Below are 7,686 nucleotides of genomic sequence, written 5' to 3'. Positions count from 1 at the left end.
TACTTACAGTCTTTGAGTCAGAACAGCCGGCATTGTAGTCTACCAGGATCAGGAAACAGTCCTCCATAAAATGCGCAGCACACATCTTAATATTTTGGTTGAACTGTTCTGAAACAGTGTCGTAAATACAACTTAATTACTGATTTCTAGTCGTGTCCTTCCAAAAGAGCCAGCGGCTTGAGTGAGCGGAGGCCGGTGGCTAGAGTGAGCGGAGGCCGGCGGGCTTGCGGCAACCACAAGTGATGACCCCGGGCTGGACTCCGCTTCGGCCACGGTGAAAGCCGATCCGGCGATCCACAGCGCGAAGTTGATGTATTTCCTCAGCGACCAGCACGGATCAGCTCTAGGCATGACGAAGCGGATATCGTCCTCGTTTGGAAGGCCAAACAAAGTAGTTTCGCTTTCAGAACGAAACACAGGGCAACAACAACACTACAGTGAGAATTAAAGTTACGCCTTCTTTCTTTGCGTGAACATTTGGGCGGTGTTATGCAAATCTTCCCACATCGTGACGTAGACATGTGGGGGCGTGTTAGAACGAGCCGTTTTAGGTACGCGAGGTAGACTCTTAACTTTTATAAAGAATATTTCTTTGGATTTGAGACTTTAGTCTTTGCAACTTTACAGATCTTCTTTATGCACCAAGAGCTTGTAACACTCCAAAGAGAAAGGAAAAATTTAAATAGCATCATATGACCCCTTTAAACTCTTTCTTCTTAAAATCTTCTTAAGATTTATTTATTTACAGAAACTACCTAACTCAGATTATCCATTTAATAATCATGGCAGTTTCAGTTAGGAACTCATTTAGAGCACTGAACTTTGCAGGTCTTAGCTTATGTAATATGTAAATATGTAATATATTCCCATGACTATCAGAGATAATTAAAGTGATAACATTGTAACCAGAACTCAAATACTGAACATTCACATCTGACATCACCTTAAAGCGCAAAAATCATTAGATGATGCCACAGTACCTCTCCCTATAGCATTCATTTTAATTAAAGAACTTTTCACATTAAAATGAACTTGATTAGCACAAAAATGTGAATATGGTACCGCTACTGAGAACAAAAATGGAAATTTAGCAAAATAAGAAGTATGAATTTATGAAGAGTATTGTTATTAGTAAACACTGCATAGTGACATACTGTGACTCCACCTTGGACAACATTTCACAAAAAAGGTTTAGGTTTTAAATTATAATTATACAATTTAAATTAAGACAAAGTATTTGAACATTCTGAACATGTTCATAGTTAATGTGTGAACTTTTAGCACATATATTAGATGCATGTCAATAATTTGGGAGCACCAAAAAACTTACAAAGAGAATGCCACTAAATCAAGCTTAGATTTATTTTATCACTTGACACTAAAGAACAGGATCTGCAGTTTCATATTCCAGTGGCCTTTCGATAACATTAAAGAAATAGTTTACCCCGAAATGAAAATTTCCTGAAAATGTCCTTGCCTGCAGGCTATCGAGGTCGTGTTGACTACTTGTGGATTATTATGATGTTTTTATGAGCCGTTTGGACTCTCATTCTGACGCCACCCATTCACTGCAGAGGATCAGTTGGTAAGCAAGTAATGTTATGCTAAATTTCTCCAAATCTGTTCTGCTGAAGAAACAAACTCATCTACAACTTGCATGGCCTGGCTGAGGGTGAAGTCTGTCCATTCCTGTTAGTGAAGAAATGACTCCAGGATGTCTCAGAGATGTTAGGAGTCACCTTCATAATGGAGTCACCTTCTTCATGCAATAAAAGAAAATGTGCCCCAATTTGTTGACAATTTGTACATTTTAAAAGTCATTTTGTTAGATTTTGAGGTTGGCACGTTGATTTAATAATCTAATTTTAACATGCAAATATCCAAAATCTAATTCTTTGTGTTGCAGACAGCTTCTAACACATCTTAAAAGAGATCTAATGGGATTTGGTCACAGCATTTCAAAGCTAACATGACACACAAACAGTAAAATTACACAACAGCATGTTACTTCACATGAGCACAGATAGCAATTTGCCCTAAAAAACACCATTAGTTTGCCAGTTGTATTCAGGGTTCATTTTAAGTAACTCTTACACAATGCGGTTATATAAAACGCCACCAGAAGTGCAGAAGTGTGCGTTGGTCGAAGGGAGATAGAATAAGGCCTCCAAGGTTTTTATCTGTTGAATTATTCAGGAAATTTTAAGACAAAGTCAACTTCAACAGAGCAGGACACGCAATGGAGTGACCATTAAAGTTTCAGTGCTGCTTTCTGTGGTAAGAAATATAGGCATGAAATATTGATTGAATGACATGAATGGATTTGTTTGTTGTAAATGTTCTGTATATACTGTATGGGAGTTGGAAGCACGTCAGAATATTCCTGTTGATGTTCTATATGCAGATAAGGAGGATCCATACAAAATGATGTACTTAATTAACAAGCTACAATTTAAAACATGTAAATAGTGTGCTCTTTAACCATTTTTAATCATTTTTGTTTATATTTATAACTGTTATGAGCCATGCATACTCTGAAGGAAGCCGCTGTGATTTTATCCTTAAATTTTGTTTAATCCCAAATTTTTCCCAGACATGAAAATATCCAAATGATGTGTCATTAGTAACCCTTTGAAATAATCAAGTTATTTTTTGAAATGTTATTTTATGGTCGGTCACAATTGTGACCGGTGGGATAAAGTGTACACTGAATTAACATAGGCCTATTTCTGCAGTCATAAAAATTGCCCAGCTATTTTATACTGTTTGATAACATTCAAGGTTACTATTATGCGTAAAAAAACTTTATACAACACTGTTAAGAATACTGAGATAGAAGAAAAAAAGAACAACCATCAACGTATTTCAAAATTGTTACTTTATTGTAAAATATATGATCACATTTTTATATTAGTGCTACCAGTATTACAACATCAATATTGTAACTTATTTGTAACATTTTAACTTTTAATTTAGTGTAATATCTTGTCATTGCAACATTTTAGTGCAGCCTTCACTAACAACTGCAATTGGATTTATATTGTATACCTAAATTCACTGTTATCCCACCGGTCACTATTGTGACCATCAACGTATTTACTCATTCTATGACCACACTCAACAAAACTGAATATATGTGAATTAATATATTAATACTAGACACCTTAAAGATACTGTGGTCCAAAAATCTTTGTCATATCTTTATGTTAACATACTTTACTAGCCTTTCGTTTTGGAGCGTTGATGCAGCCATCATCATCTCATGGTGCAAAGCAGAATTAAACTGCTCTGGTCATGTGACTATTCGCACTAACCATGTGACACTGCACATATTTAATTGAGACCCTTTATTTTTTCCATATTTGCAGGAAATGCAATAAAACATCAGTCAGTACGGTTTTTAGAGCTTTATAAATGAAAAACATTTTTATATGTCCAGTTTAGTGTTTGCTAGAGACCTCAGTTTTTATCTTTTATATGCAGATAAGGTTTATTTTGGTCCTGTTTGTGTTTTCCACATAGATAAGACAGTCATCTGATATAAAAGCTATGAGGAAATTGACATATGTAAACATATGCCACGGGGCAGCTCTGGTAAAGGACATTTTTTAAGATGCCCCCTACGTTATGTGCACAATTACAAGGTCAGTTTATTACACACATTTCTAATCTGTAAGAATCACAATGTTGGCTGCATTATGGTTATAAAATGATACAATATTTCAGTGGTTAACTGCCTAGTCCTATTATTTAACTTCAGTAGGCTATGCTGCTATTATTGTGATATATGTAGTGTATGTACAAATTTGACCAAATGAATTATAAAAGCATGTGCCTATTATAAAAAATCTAACGTGTATTATAGCCAGCAGCACTGAAACTTTGATAGTCATGTTGACTTTGCAGCACAAAATAGGCAAGCTATTTTTGCCAGGCCTTCATCATTTAATTTGTCTAAAGACACAAGGTTGCTTTAATCGGAAAACAGCAACTTTGAGACCTTCACCACCCAATAGTAGGAAAACATTAGTAAAAACAATGTAGTTACAACAAAATGACACTAAACTGCCATCTGCAACTATACAGCGGCTCAATATATATATATATATATATATATATATATATATATTTAGTTAAACTGTTGTTCTACAAACAAAACTAATCTGTATGTGACCATCTTAATGGCAGTTTAAGCAGTAAGTACATTGAGACAAATACTCCAGGAAGGTGAAACGTTGAGAGATTAAGATAAATACTCACATCAGACCGAAAAAAAAAAACTGATAGAGAAGCACTGCCATCTTGTGGCCATCAGTTGGTTTCTACTTAAAACCACTTCTCCAAACCTTTTTTTTTTTTTAAATAGCTGGAATAAGACCAACACTGTTAGTTAATTTGCAGCTTTATTAAGTGAAGAATGTGATGAATCAAGAATGTAGACGTCCACTTGTACCCCTTGAATCAAGAATGTAGACAGTCATAAACGAAGAATGCAGACGTGCACTGCATTTTTAAAATACACTGATTTCTCAAGTACAGTGCTTGGAATGCGGAGGAGATATCATAGTATTGACTCTTGGATACGTGTAGGATTGTTACTCATGCCGCATGCACAATAAGCACAAAGTGGTCTGATAAACACAAAATGGCTGTGGAAGAAAACACATGTACTTCAATAAATACAAAAAATAAATTCTTGTTCATATTTACAACTTTTACGAAGGGATTCAAATCTGTGCATTTATTAAGATAGAAGCCAGCTAAGTTTTTTTGCAAGAAATAGTCATGTGGTTACAGAATTAATATTTTGTTCCAAAATGTCAGCAATCCCACAGCAATCATCCTAGTGCAGGGGTGCCCAATCCTGTTCCTGAAGATCTACCCTCCTGCAAAGTTCAGCTCCAACCCTGATCAAACACAAATGAACCAGCTAATTAAGATCTTCAGAGGCACTTGATAATTACAGACAGGTGTTGAATCAGGGTTGGATCTGAACTCTGCAGACAGGTAGCTCTCCAGGAACAGGATTGAGCACCCTTGTCCTATTAGGTCGTTCACACTTGCGTCCAAACGTGTTTTTTCCCATGTAAACATTGCGACATATTTGCCTGCTGTTTATTCAGCATACTGCTCAAGCTAGAAGTAGTTTACATTCCATTATGCTGTATATAGCTGATTTACATTTGTTCATTTAGCAGAATATTTCTGAACACGATTTTTCAACATAAGGTTCGTAATATGTAGAGTTGAGGTGCAGTCACATTTAAGATGCAGTCAAATACCATTGTTCTGCAAATTTTCACAGGTGAAATCCAGTCATTTCAATAGGAATCAACGCAATCTGGAATTCCGTGTTGTGGTGAAATTTCCCCATTTCCTAAGCTGGACACACGGATTCACCACACTGATCAACAGAAAGCTGCTTGGTTTGAAAGTGACTTCTCTGTGTGACCTGTGCTTCATACATCGCTACACTATATTAGCTGAATTTTGGCTAATGTGACTGCAACTTCTCACAGGATCCATGGGCTTGGGAGTTAGCTTGATATATATACGGTAATGCAATGAAGATTTAAAGCAAGTTAACTTGAAAAGTTTGGACAAGATAAACCAAATGTTGAAAAATCATTCTGTTGATGAAAAAAAAAACACATTAAACCAGCTTTTTAGCAGGTCTAGTTTAAGTTGGTCTAGCTGGTCTTCCAGTGTGGTCAAGATGATATTCAGCTGGTTTAGCTGGTCCTCACCAGTCAATGATCAGCAAACCAGGTGATTTAATTTTGTTTTCAGAAGGGTCAATAAACCTTTAAAGGTGATGACTTTTTCCTCACAGGTTAAAGAAATATGACAAAATGTGTAAAAAAAATAAAAAAATAAAATAAAAATAATATATATATATATATATATGATTCATGGATCTTTTCATTCAACAAGCTTTCATTTGAGTGCATTCAAACAGAAAAACATCTGAAAAATCTTGCTTTAAGTCAGGTTCACACTTTACGATTTTGCCATCTGAGACAAATTTCGGGATCATACAATTTCTGTAGCACAAAATGTGGTTTTTGCATGAAGTGTATTCACCATCAGATGATTTCTTCGCTTCACAACGATTCTCAGCCTCCAATGAAGTTCTGGCGGTGAAATTTTGTTGCAGCTGTGCGGTGACCACTCGTATATGCTGTCAACAGCACCACTGGGACCAAAATCCTGGATGTGTATCGTACAGTCTGACTGCTAACATCACACAGTGTGCCATGACTCTTTTACCCAAGATCTCATTGGGATCATGTACAACAATTGTAGAGGACTAGAACAATCGTACTGTATGTGCCTGGCTTAAGCTTAAACTGTCAGACCTTCACTACAGACAGCTTCTTACGCCCCTGTATTCACCCCAATAAAATAGCCGAATGTGGTAAACCCCTAGGAAAATGTCATCCTCAAAAAAAAAAATGTTTCTTTCCGATCAGATGCCTTGAACAGATACTACATGAAAGATTGAGATCTGAGGTTATTTCCTGTAAAAATATTGCAAATGCCAAGAGTGTAGAGGCCGTAAAACCACTTAAAAATATACTCACAAAATACCACAGGGATAAAGGAAATGTATCAGTCTCCTGGTTTTCGTTTCAGTCTTTGAAGCAGGAAGTCTTGTTGTCTTTTCTCTGCAAGGAGCTCTTGAATTCTTTTATTATGCGTTTTCTCACGGAACGACACTCGCTTTCTGGGGACAAAGTGGTTGAGTGCGACTTCGTTTGGACTGGCAATCCTGTAGGACATGTCGATGGAGTTATTCTCCTTCTTGTCTTCTGACCGATGGAGACTGATTATGGCAGGAGGGTTTGTTGCAGTAACATTAGGCTGTAGCATTGTCACAAACGTTGTCCCGATGTTTTTATTCTCAAGTGTGCTTGTATATTGTGGAGTGGTTGGCCAAGGCTCTACAAACTCTGATGATTCAGATTCTGAGAAGTGTTCGGTTGAGATATCGCTCCAGGTTTCGTCCTCGTAGAAGGGGGTGCTGGTTTCCTCTTCGTAGTCGAGTGTGCTGGGATGCTTAGTGTGCACAGTGACAGAACCAATGGTGAAAGGGACTGTGGTTCCTGGTTTTAGGGTTATTGGGTTCACAGTGGATGTGTAGCCCCAAGATGTGGGCTCAGTGCTGATGTTTCTCGATCTGCTGAATGATGCCGTGATTGTTGTGCCAGGCTTCTGTGAAGTTCTGTACAGCTGTGTTGTGAGAACAGGAGCCGTTGCGGTGGGAGTTATGGGAGGGGCGACAATGGTGTACATCCAGGGTCTCGTCAGGTTGAATTCAGTGGTGTAGTTGCCCTCGTTGCAGGACTTGCAGCACATCTGCCTGTAGCCCGGATTGGAGCAGTACGTACTGAGAACCTCCATCCGACAGAACACAGACTTGTCTCCTTTACAGCGGGATCCTGAAAAATAAACCAACAGGATGCTCAGTGTGGAGTTAGTGATGTCAGTACAACAATGGGAAATTATAAAAAGAAAAGAAAAAAATACAATAATAGGAGATTCGAATAAATAAATAAAAATATATATGAAATACGAAAATGAAAGAAGCATGCAGCAGCGTGACCCTGGCAAAAAGTGATGTCAATATGATAATGGGAAATATATAACATAACATAACATAACATAACATAACATAACATAACA

At 37.2% G+C, this 7,686-nt stretch overlaps 1 long non-coding RNA gene across 1 annotated transcript; it reads left to right on the top strand.

The window, feature by feature from the left end:
* Positions 1-2,133: 2,133 nt before the first annotated feature.
* Positions 2,134-5,848, top strand: LOC107667597 (uncharacterized). The gene is made up of 3 exons (XR_001631798.1): positions 2,134-2,277; positions 3,523-3,644; positions 5,306-5,848. It is a non-coding gene; the product is annotated as an uncharacterized LOC107667597 (long non-coding RNA).
* Positions 5,849-7,686: the final 1,838 nt, after the last annotated feature.

The sequence above is a fragment of the Sinocyclocheilus anshuiensis genome, unplaced genomic scaffold, assembly GCF_001515605.1.
Source record: "Sinocyclocheilus anshuiensis isolate Anshui unplaced genomic scaffold, SAMN03320099.WGS_v1.1 scaffold1903, whole genome shotgun sequence".
Lineage (NCBI taxonomy): Eukaryota > Metazoa > Chordata > Actinopteri > Cypriniformes > Cyprinidae > Sinocyclocheilus > Sinocyclocheilus anshuiensis.
This window is presented reverse-complemented; position numbering and strand designations above follow the sequence as displayed.